Raw genomic sequence first — 12,439 nt, 5'->3', positions numbered from 1 at the left:
TACACGTTTTAGTCAACAAATAAAAAGAACATAGCAAACAAATCTCTATTTTTAATAAAATAGTTTTCCAGCGTATTTAGGATTAATTTTAACTCTAACTCCAGTCTGTTTAATAGAAGGATAACCTCCATCAAACATAGTCCTCTTTTGTAAGTCATTATTTGAGAAAATGACAATGCCTAAAACCTATTCTATTGATTTGGATGGAAAGCTCATCTAAGGGCTAAGTCACACGGCGAGAAAAACAGTGCGAGTGGAGTGCGATAAAACATCGCATTCCCCTCGGACCAATTCTAGCCTGTGTGTCAGCACACATGGGCGATTATTTTCTCAGCCCTAATCGGACTGAGAAAACAATCGCAGCATGCTGCGATTGTAAGCTGAGTCTCTTTCTCTCGCACCCATTCAAGTGAATGGGGCGAGAGAAAAATCGCACTGCACTCGCGGTACACCGGTGTACTGCCAGTGCAGTGCGAGAATGGCAATAGCCGGCTACGCAGTAGAGAGGGAGAGAAATCCCTCCCTCCCCTCCTGAGTGCCGGCCCGCCCCCCGCAGCTGAGGTCTGCTCGCACGAACGGACCTCAGTTGCAAGGACACAGGCATGACACTCGGCTCTGCTGTACTGCCAGCACGAGCAGAGTGTCATGCAAGTGGATCGCAGTAGTGCCCGTGTGGCCCCAGCCTAACTGCCTGTCTTGTTCATGAATATACAGTGTGTCCACCCATATCCTATCCACTGCCATTAACTTGAGAACGGCGGCAGCTATAGGCATAGAAGTGGTGTCTAGATATAGTAAAGTAGCCATGCGCTACGCAAGGAAATCACCTCTAGCACCACTTGGTGGAAAACAACAGAGTTAGCATTTTTATCTCAAAAACGGAACGAGATACAGAAAAAAGTGAATTACAAAGTTGTAGGGCATCATGAATTCAATACGAATCGACACCTTGCATACAGAAATGCTATGATATGAAACCCATGACCCCCCAAAACATTGAATGCTGGTCACGCATATGGCGCTCATTTAACTTTGATGCTCAAAGTGGCCACCGTCAGCTGCAATGCACATCTGGACTCTGGACAGCATACTGTATCTTGCTGCACGTTGTGCAATATGGTAGGTGACACGTTTGCACAAGCATCTGTGATACGGCGTCGTAGGTCCTGCAATGTTGGTGGAGGGGTCGCATACACCTGCTGCTTGATGTGACCTCACAGAAAGAAGTCTAATGAGGTCAGGTCAGGTGAGCGTGGAGGCCACTCCACGCAGCCACCATACCAAATGACTTGTAGGAAGGTCTCCATGAGGTATTGCTTCACATCTGCAGCCTTGTGAGTTTTACACCTTCTAATCATAGTATTTCTGCATGCAACTGGTTGATACGTATTGAATTGATGATGCCCTACAACTTTGTAATTCACTTTTTCCTATCTATCTCGTTCCGTTTGAGATAAAAATGCTAACTCCGTTGTTTTCCACCAGGTGGTGCTATAGGTGGTTTTATTGCGTAGCGCATGGATACCTTACTATACCTAGACACCACTTCTATGCCTTTACCTGCCGCCATTCACAAGTTAAATGACGGACAGGGTATGGGTGGACACACTATATTCTATTCAGTTAATTTAAAATGTAGGGGATTGAAAATATTTCAATAAAAACAAATCTAAAAAAAAAATTAAAAAATAAAAAAAATAGTTTTCTGATCTGGTATTATGCAAAGAAAGCTTATTTATTGCATTATAGAAGTTATGTAACATTTTATGGGTACATACAAACTAACACACTCTTAATGGTCACCACAAGATGTACAGAAGTCGGACGTTCACAACTTAAAAACAGGCTATATATCAGATACCAGAAAAAAAAAAGGTGCAGAAATCTCTGCAACAAAGTCTGCTGCTGATTTCACAGCATATGGATTTGTTACATTTTTTTTTTTTTGCATAAAAAACAAAAAACTCCCCACAATTAAATAAAATGCCAGCAATGTAAATGAGATATTTCTGCACCAGAAAAACGCAGTGAAATGGCGTCAAAACAGGTTTTTTTTTTTTGTGTATTTATAGTCAAGAGATGTAGATTTGGTGCTGAAATTTTTACACCAAATTCCTGCACCCAATCTACACCTCCTGGCAAACAAAAAACAAAACAAACAAACAAAAAGCTTCACTATTGCTTCAAAACCACATGGTGTTTTGATGTCTTTTTTTGCCAGGAGGTGTAGACTTTGTGCAGGAATACGGTGTAGAGATTTCAGTACCAAATCTGCATCTCTTGGCAAAAATAACTGCCGTTTTCTGTCAGGAGATGTAGGTCTGTGAACTCCGTGATCTCACCTGAGGATCACGGGAACCTCCAGCTGTGACTGCACATAAATTAAGTGACATCACCTCAGTCTCTGCCTGAAGTTCACAACGGGCAGTCACATTCTATGCCCGTGTGCTATTCCTTCAGCAATGTAGCAGGGCTGGAATCGTGGGACCGTGTGTGGAATAAGTCGGACCTCTGTGTTTTAGTGGATAAATAAAAGGGGTGAAAGAGGTTTTTTTTTTCTTTATTTTTTCTCAAATAAAGTAATTTTTCTGTGTTTGGGTTTATTTATTTTCACTTACAATAATAATAATAATAATAATTAGTAATGGGGTGTGGGGTCTCAGACACCTCCCATTACTAATCTAGGGCTTAGTGGTAGCTGTGAGCTGTTATTAACCCATTATTACCCCGATTGCCACCGCACCAGGGAAAATCAGGATGAGCCAGGTAAAAGTTCCGGGATTTTCGCTTCTAATGGATGCGACAATCCTGGGCAGCTGCAGGCTGTTATTGTTAGGCAGTGGGGGAAATCAATAAGCAAGGGTCTCCCCAAACTGAGGATACCAGCACCCAGTTGTCATCTTTATCACTGCCGGGTATCAAAATTGGGGGTGACGGCACACCGTTTTTTTAAAAAATTACTTAAAATTAAAAATACAGCATACAGTTACTTTTATTTTGATAGACAACCAAAATAAGCGCAAGGCTGGGTGCTGCAGCCTGTAGCCGTATTCTTTATCTTTGCTGGGTATCATCATATGGGGGGACCCTGCACTAATTTTATTTATATTTACACTATAGACACGCAGACAGCGCCTCTGATCGAAAGCAGTCAGACATGCTGTCACACAGGGTGAGGGCACGTCTGACTGCAACCAGAGATGCAGAGACTGCCGGTGGGTGGGAGAAGCAGTGCATATGCATGGAGTTAAGGAGTGGCTCCGGAAGTAGCGTTAGAGCTGCGCAGTGGCTGGTAAGTATAACGTGCCTGCTCTAATCTCCCTATCCTTTCTACCACCATTTTAAGCTCCAGATTCAGGTCCCCATAGACTTATATGGGGTCCGGCGTCCAGCAGATATTCAGGACAGAAGTAGGTTTTTTGTTTGTTTTTTTTAAACCCAGTTGGACCTGTCGATCCCAAGTATCTGAGTCCGCCCATCACTAGTAACAAGCATTTATAGGAATGCTCATTCCTGATTAATGGCCAGTCTAAACTGTCTAGCATTAAGGAATAACGTTTGGAACTCCATTCTATGTCTGAACTGGGTGCAAAAAACCTAAAAAACATCACTATGGGGAGATAAGGTATGCACACCAGTGACTATGGAAGGGGAATACATGGAATAGCAGAAACTGCTGTGTGAATACTGACATGAAAAATTCAATAGCTATTTGTAAGAATGAAATGTGAAAAATGGAACCTGCATTACTGCCATGAATATATGAATAAAGAGAAATTTAGCTACTGAATTGATCAATGCAGAAGAGCCCCAACACTACGCCAAAGTATTTCTCTACGTTGGGGTCCCTAGCTTGTGTGTGTCCTCTCATGCAGTTAAAAAAACTTACCGTGTATGGGACGCTGAGACCCAGGCTATATATGCGTATAATGTGGATTGGCAATAGGTGTGTATGGGGAGGGTTCACAAACGAAAAACTACTAACATTAAGGAATAACGTTTGGAACTCCATTCTATGTCTGAACTGGGTGCAAAAAACCTAAAAAACATCACTATGGGGAGATAAGGTATGCACACCAGTGACTATACGCATATATAGCCTGGGTCTCAGCGTCCCATACACGGTAAGTTTTTACATTTTTCACATTTCATTCTTACAAATAGCTATTGAATTTTTCATGTCAGTATTCACACAGCAGTTTCTGCTATTCCATGTATTCCCCTTCCATAGTCACTGGTGTGCATACCTTATCTCCCCATAATAAACTGTCTAGCAAGCATCAAACGAATGAACAAAAACATTAGTCTGGTGAAATGATTTTTAACCCCTTCCCAACATATAACATAGTAGTAAGTCATATTTCGGGTGCCTGTGTATGGAGCTGACTCAGGAGCTGTTACTCATAATCTGCTTCTAACCGCAGTCAGCTTCGCCAGCTGCAATTAACCCCTTAAATGGATCTGACAGAAGCATTTAATGTACAATGGTCCATCAACAAGATCATGGTTCGACGGTGAATTGCAAACACATCTGGCGTGTACTGAATTCAGCAATACTGTAGTAAATGATCAGATGAGTGGAGGTTCAAGTGCGTAAATGGTACTTAAAAGTAAAAAAAAAAAAGTTTTAAAATACACACTAAAAAAAAAAAAAGTTTGAGTCTACTCCCTTTTCCCCAGTTAAAAAAAAAAAAAATAATATACAAATAAATTTGAAAAATACATCTTTGGTATCTCTATGTCCATAAGAGTGTTGTATCAAAATAGAACATTAATCTGAGTGGGAAATGCCGGTATATAAAAAAAAAAAAAAACACAATCAAAAATGCCAAAATTGCAGTTTGTTGGCCATTGCAACACAGAAAGAAAAGATATTTTGATCGCGTCTTATTGTATCTACCTCAAAATGTATATATTTTTTTTTAAATACATTTTTTTCTTACTTTAATTTACATCCCCTTGGAACCTTGTACTATATACTGCAATTCCAACAGTACTGCAGTATATAGTCAAAATCACAGGCTATGACTGGGCTTCATAATTTGCCAGATGAAAGTCAGGAGGACCCCATACCCAATACCCTGTTGGATCATCCTTCTGATATCAGCGTGTTTGGTTAACTTTAGACATCCCTAATCCTAACCTTGACCCTAGTCCTAATCTTAACCAAAGTCCTAATTCTAATCCTAACCAATGTCCAAGGAGTAGAAAGCCACGGCATCCAATATTCCAAGGTGTTTTATTTCATGGTGAACTAAAAATAGCGGGAAGACAGCTAGGTGCAGGCCCCCTAAAGACGGACGCCGCCGTTTTGCACCTCTTAGTGCCTCGACGGGTACAATACAGTGGCTGAAACTTCACCCTCTATATAGAGGGAATACCCAGTTCTCATCCACCGCTATTTAAAAACAAGGCAGCAGATATAGAAGGTGGACCAGTCGAAGCGTGATTAGACGCGAAACGGCCGTCGTCTGTGAAGGAGCCTGCACCTAGCTCCTCTCCTGCATTTTACTCTGCACTGTTTATATAAATAAAGAAGATAGTTTGGCATTTACCTGGAGAATGCGGTCTTATCCTTTTCTGGACTGCTATTTAAAAACAAGCTGAGTGCATAAATTACAAACCAAAAAGACAGGCATTACAATACAATGTTACAGGCATAATGAGATGGTTCAAATAGTAATCAATCATATAAGAAGAAATTCAGAAAAATCACCTTACAATCTAGTTGTTACAAAAAAAACGGATAAATCATTTGTCGTTCAGACCCAAATTCCCTTGTGCCCTATATTTATGTTTAATCTCTTTTTTATTGAAAAATTAAGGTTAGATACAATAAGCAGGGCTGCAGACCAAGGCAAACCCCCAAATAGAGACAAAACAAAAAAAAAAAAAAAAAAAAAACAAAAAAAAACAAAAACACAAGAATGCAATGAAACATGAAAGGCTTTGCATGGTTGTAGCCATATACAGTTTGTTACAATAAAGAGCATTTAAGAACATTTATATCATTCTGTCTTCAACCATTATAAAAGTATAAAATCCATAAACTATAACATAAACAGCAAAGATTTACCATTCATACCATAGAGGCACATAATGGTCAGTCGAAGGAAATAAAGAGAAAGAAAGAGGGAAGTAGACAAAGTGAATGATGACAGGGAAAATGATCATGGGGAAGGGCAAGGAAGGGCCGGGAATAACTAGCAGGGAAAATCTAGGTAGACTCTCAACTCGCCCCAAAAGAGGGACCTGAAGTCCGGAGAATCCAAAAAAAATGACCCAGGGACTCCAGATCTTAATACATTTTTCAGTAGCGTCCTGAATTTCAGCAGTGAGACTCTCCATTCTGTAAAGGGAGGCCATCTCCCCAAGCCACTCATCCAAGGCGGGTGCACGGGTGGACCTCCAGTGTCTGGGGATCACGGCTCGCGCAGCCGCTAGGCAAAATCGCAATAGTCCCATTTTCTGAGATTTAACAGACCACGGTAGGATAGATAACAGAGCGATTTGTGGAGAACCAGAGAGGGCCTCCCCACTAATGCTATTGTATGCCAAGAAGACCTCACTCCAAAAAGGCTTAATGAGGCTACATTGTGCCCTATATTTAATCATTAATCTAGCCTCTGTTTGTAACAGTAATTTGTGGAGGTCGCCACCTTGTGGTGGAAGAGAAACCCTCTCCAAAGCTGAAAGTTGCAGTGAATTCGGATCACTATTGTGACACTCCTGAACATGTTGGATCAGACGTGGGGCACCCTTACGTGACAAAATGGAATTAAACTGTTCTTTAAACCGTACATATAGGGGGAACATAGTTTTTCCAATATAGAATCTTCTACATGTGCAAATAATAATGTACACAATGAATTTAGATTTGCATGACATTAATTTTTTAACAGTATGATAAAAAGGGCCAAAATGAAGGGGATTTAGAAGTTAGGTGTGTACGACAGAAACGGCAATTCCCGCAACGGAAATTGCCCATAGGACACGCTTTTTCAAGCCATGTGGAATTGCATTTTAACCTGTTCCTCACCAAAAGATCTGAGGTTATTACAACTGCGATGTGGGATCAATGGTCTGAATCTTGCTGCATCCCTTAAATCAGGGTCAGATTTTAAGAAATGCCAATTATTTAAAATTACGTTTCTAATTTGCATATCTAATGGGCCGAATTTGAAATTAAACAAAAACCTACAAGACTCAGTCTTATTGGTTTTGTTTTTTATGTTCCTTGCTACAGCCCATAGGTATCGACAGAGGATTCTTTGACCAAAGCCGTATCAGAGAGCGAATAACCTCTTTCCTCCAAATGCAATTTTAAGTAAGAGGCCTGTGCTTCAAAAGTTTCCTCATCACTATTCAATCTCCTTAACCTCAAAAACTGGTTAAATGGTAAGGCTCTCGTCACGTGATGGGGGTGCGCACTGCGGTAATGGATTAAAGCCAGTGGGTTTCCTTAATACTTTAGTATTCAAAACCCCATTTCTAATAGACACTGAAACGTCTCTGTGAATGACCCTGATACCTGTAAGATTGTTAACTTAACCCACCATGTACTCACCCGTGAAACGCTTTCTGTGTTGTCTAAGGGTTTGAATTTTTGTGTTCCCGAGGTTTTTGATTTTGTAGAGTTTAAAATTGTCATGTTTAAAGTGGTTAGAAAAATTTCAATTGTACAAACATTTTCAGAATACAAAATCTGGTGTACAAAATGTGCCATAAGGTCAAACCATGTCTCACAAAACCTACTCTTTGACTGTACTCAAGCAATTGATAATAAATTGCAACAAGATTCTGAATTATTGTTGAGCCTCACGCATCCTAATATAGCTTTTGCAACTAGACCTGAAAGAGATTAAATCCCTGTTTTTTCGGGAGGTGTTAAAAATCAGATTTTTGTCCACCAGCCAGCCAGGGAAATATGATTGATCTTTTTCAGGATCAAGTCCTTAACGAAGTGGAGGCTTTGATATATCATGTTTCACCTAATAATTTAACAAGAGATGAATTGTCAGCCTTAAAAACTATGCAGAGATGGGAAGATGTGGTATTTCGTGGAGCAGACAAAGGCGGTAATGTGGTGCTCCTCACCAGGGAGTACTACATTACGAAGCCAGAAGACAACTGTCTGACAGTACCACATATACAACCCTGCTTTCTGATCCTACTATGTGTTTTAAAAAACAGCTTAAGAGTTTTTTTGGATAGGCAACTGAACGCCAATATGTTTACCCGCAATTGAGCAGATAAATTGTTGCCCCTTTTTCCCCACATAGGGCACACTGGTATTTGATACCTAAAAGCCATAAAAATAATAAAACACCCCCTGGACGACCCATAGTGTCGGGCATAGGCTCCCTGATGGAGCCTTTGTTCCGCTATGTAGACTGGTTATTATGCCCCCTTCTGATCAATATTCCTTCCTATATTAAGGATAGTGGAGACTTCATTAAAATGTTGAGAGATATTACTTGGCAGGAAAGTTTTTCTCTGGCCTCTATTGATGTCGAAAGCCTCTACACCCGCATTCCACAAATGCAGGGTGTGGAGGCTGTCAAGGAGATTTTAAAGAATTGTTGAAAACAGGATACTTTCTGTGACTTTGTAGGTGAAGCCCTTACTTTAATTTTGTCAAATAACGCTTTTATGTTCATGAACAGGTGGTACCTACAATGCGGGGGTACCGCAATGGGTACCCCTGTTGCATGTTCTTTAGCAAATATTTTTTTGGGCATTTTTGAAAGTTGGTTTATTTTTTCAATACACAATCCCTACATTAAGTTCATCAAGTTTTTTGCCAGATATGTGGATGACATTCATCGTGTGGGACGGCTTGGCTGAGCGGTTCTCGAAGTTCGTTCAACATCTGAAACAAAGGTAACACGAATATGTCATTCACGTCGGTGTTTGGAGGTTTTTCTCTTGATTTGTTTTTTTAGACGTTTCAGTGTCTATTAGAGATGGGGTTTTGAATACTAAAGTCTTTAGGAAACCCACTGCCTCTAATTCATTGCTCCATTACCGCAGTGCGCACCCCCATCACGTGACGAGAGCCTCACCATTTAACCAGTTTTTGAGGTTAAGGAGATTGAATAGTGATGAGGAAACTTTTGGAGCACAGGCGTCTTACTTAAAATTGCGTTTGGAGGAAAGAGGTTATTTGCACTCTATTAGCACGGAACATAAAAAACAAAACCAATAAGACTGAGTCTTGTAGGTTTTTGTTTAATTTCAAATTCGGCCCGGTAGATCAGCAAATTAGAAATGCAATTTTAAATAATTGGCATGTCTTAGAATCGGACCCTGATTTAAGGGATGCAACAAGATTCAGACCATTGATCACACGTCTCAGTTGTAATAACCTCAGAGATCTTTTGGTGAGGAACAGGTTAAAATGCAATTCCACATGGCTTGAAAAAGCGTGTCCTATGGGCAATTTCCGTTGCGGGAATTGCAGTTTCTGTCGTGAACACCTAACTTCTAATCCCCTTCATTTTGGCCCTTTTTATCATACTGTTAAAAAATTAATCTCATGCAAATCTAAATTCATTGTGTACATTATTATTTGCACATGTAGAAGATTCTATATTGGAAAAACGAAGTTCCCCCTATATGTACGGTTTAAAGAACATTTTAATTCCATTTTGTCAGATAAGGGTTCCCCCCGTCTGATCCAACATGTTCAGGAGTGTCACAATAGTGATCCGAATTCCCTGCAACTTGCAGGTTCGGAGAAAGGGTTTCTTTTTCACCACAAGGTGGCGACCTCCACAAATTACGGTTACAAACAGAGGCTAGATTAATGATTAAATATAGGGCACAAGAGAATTTGGGTCTGAACGTCGGAAATGATTTATCCGTTTTTTTGTAACGACTCGATTGTAAGGTGATTTTCCTGAATTTGTTTTTATATGATTGATTACGATTTGAATGGGGACAGTGTTGCCAATGTATGTAAAGTGCTATGGAATTAATAGCGCTATATAAAAGTGAATAAATTATTATTATTAAATTATTATTATGCCTGTAACATTGTATTGTAATGCCTGTCTTTTTGGTTTGTAATTTATGCATTCACCTTGTTTTTAAATAGCAGTCCAGAAAAGGATAAGACCGCATTCTCCAGGTAAATGCCAAACTATCTTCTTTATTTATATAAACGGTGCAGAGTAAAATGCAGGAGAGGAGCTAGGTGCAGGCTCCTTCACGGACGACGGCCGTTTCGCGTCTAAACACGCTTTGACTGGTCCACCTTCTATATCTGCTGCCTTGTTTTTAAATAGCGGTGGATGACAACTGGGTGTTCCCTTTATATAGGAGGGTGAAGTCTCAGCCACTGTATTGTACCCCTCAAAGCACTAAGAGGTGCGAAACAGCAGTCGTCTGTCTTTAGGGGGCCTGCACCTAGCTCTCTCCCCGCTATTTTTATCTGCACTTCACCATGAAATAAAGCACCTTGGAATATTGCATGGTGTATGCCGTGGCTTTCTACTCCTTGGACATGGTCTGGATTTTCTTTTCCTATGCCCGTGCACCCATCACTTTTTCCATGAGGAGGACTTAAGCTGACATGTTTATCCGGTTATAAGGTAGAGCACGGTTTGTTGCAGAAACCGCTTCGGTTTGATATACTAATTCTAATCCTAGCCCTAATCCCAGTTCTAGTTCTAACTATAACTCTAGTCCTACCTCTAGTTTGGATTAGAAAAAGTAGGAAAAATTTAAAGTTTATTATAATATTAGTGATATTTTTGAGCCTCTTCACGAAATCCACCTTACATGTACGCCACAAGTCAGAAGCGGGTGAAAGGAGCGAGCTCACGGGGTATGCATTCACCACACCCAGCAGGTAATTGCTGTTTAATACACAGGCACAACCTGCCTCCGCTCTACCCGAATTTGTTAACCTGTTAAGTCCCACTGTCAGAGTTTAACACACGCCAGCATGGGCGCTCCATTATAAGCTTCCATCGGCGTGCCCATGCTGTGGTTGTGGGTAGCTGATGGGTTGCAAGGACAGCAGTGTGTCTGCTGAAGGCCATTGTGCTAGTCATAGCAGCGCTCCTTTGAAACAGTGCCCATGGACAAGCTTCAAAGGAGACGGTGATTTTGACTATATGCAGCAATGCTATGGCATTGCAGTATATAGCGCAAGCAATCAGACGTTCACAGGTTAGAGTCTCCTAAGGGGACTATAAGAAACAGTAATAAATAAAAATAAATAAATAATATGATGGAAAAAAAATAAAAATTCAAAAATCAGCACCCTTTTGTCCCCCATTAAAAATAGAGATAAAGTTAAAATAAATACAGAATCTCTGCGCTCAGAAAAGTCTGAGCTATCAAAATATAAAAAAAAAAAAAAAAACATGATCAGTAAACACTGTAGAGAAAAAAAAAAATCAATAATGCCAAAATTAAGGTTGTTTTGGTTGCTGCAAGACCACTCAAAATGCTGCAATAAGATCTATCCCAAAATGGTAAGAATAAAAACAATAAGCCCTCACACAGGTCCATTGAAAGAAAAAGAAAAAAAGATAAGAGGAGTAGAATCTTTTTGCGAGGTTATTTTTACCAAGCATGGGGGTGTTGGAAACTCTCTAACACACTTTTTGAGACCTCATGGAGCCTAGGCCTGCTTTATGTTTTACAGTGTTGGGTTTATAAAATAAAAATAATTGTTGGACATTCCCTGCTCATACATCATACTGCAGCAACTATACTGTGCTTAAGACATTGTCTCCACCTCTCCTAACAAGATGGCATGACTTCACTTTAAAGCAGGGGTGGGGAACCTCCGGCCCGCGGGCCGCATGCGGCCCGCCATGACCTTTTATGTGGCCCCCGGGCAGATTCCCGGGGGAGGCAGTGCTGGTGCTGTCACCGCGGTCTTGCTGCCGCCGGCCCTTTAAATCCACACATTGCTGTTTGTGCTGCAATGTGTTCTCCCGTTGGCCAGTGCCAATTGTGGGCGAGTCCACAGCAGCCTCACAGCTTCCAGCCTTGTGTGTCCGCCCCCTGCCCTCCGGAGATCAGTGCCTGCCTTCTCCTTCTGATGCAGTGTGTCCGGCTCCTGCACTCCGGTGATGTGAATGCAATGCTGCTGTGAGTCCAGCGCCGACCCTCTGCTGCTATGTGCCCTGCCCAATGCTTTGTGCCTCCCCACACCAGTTCTGTAAACCTTCTCCCCCAGAGTTGCATGAAACTCTCAGCGCAGTGTACCCAGTAGTCCTGTGTGCAGCCCCAGCCCCGCGTGCGGCGTCTGTGCAGCCCCAGCCCCGCGTGCGGCGTCTGTGCAGCCCCAGCCCCGCGTGCGGCGTCTGTGCAGCCCCAGCCCCGCGTGCGGCGTCTGTGCAGCCCCAGCCCCGCGTGCGGCGTCTGTGCAGCCCCAGCCCCGCGTGCGGCGTCTGTGCAGCCCCAGCCCCGCGTGCGG

General features: G+C 41.6%; 1 protein-coding gene across 2 annotated transcripts in view; it reads right to left on the bottom strand.

Moving 5' to 3' along the window:
* ALDH3A2 (aldehyde dehydrogenase 3 family member A2) overlaps nt 1–12,439 on the bottom strand; it is a 126,780-nt gene that overhangs the window by 27,049 nt on the left and 87,292 nt on the right. The gene's annotated exons all lie outside the window — the stretch shown is intronic.

This window comes from Anomaloglossus baeobatrachus, chromosome 2, assembly GCF_048569485.1.
Source record: "Anomaloglossus baeobatrachus isolate aAnoBae1 chromosome 2, aAnoBae1.hap1, whole genome shotgun sequence".
Taxonomy (NCBI): domain Eukaryota; kingdom Metazoa; phylum Chordata; class Amphibia; order Anura; family Aromobatidae; genus Anomaloglossus; species Anomaloglossus baeobatrachus.
This window is presented reverse-complemented; position numbering and strand designations above follow the sequence as displayed.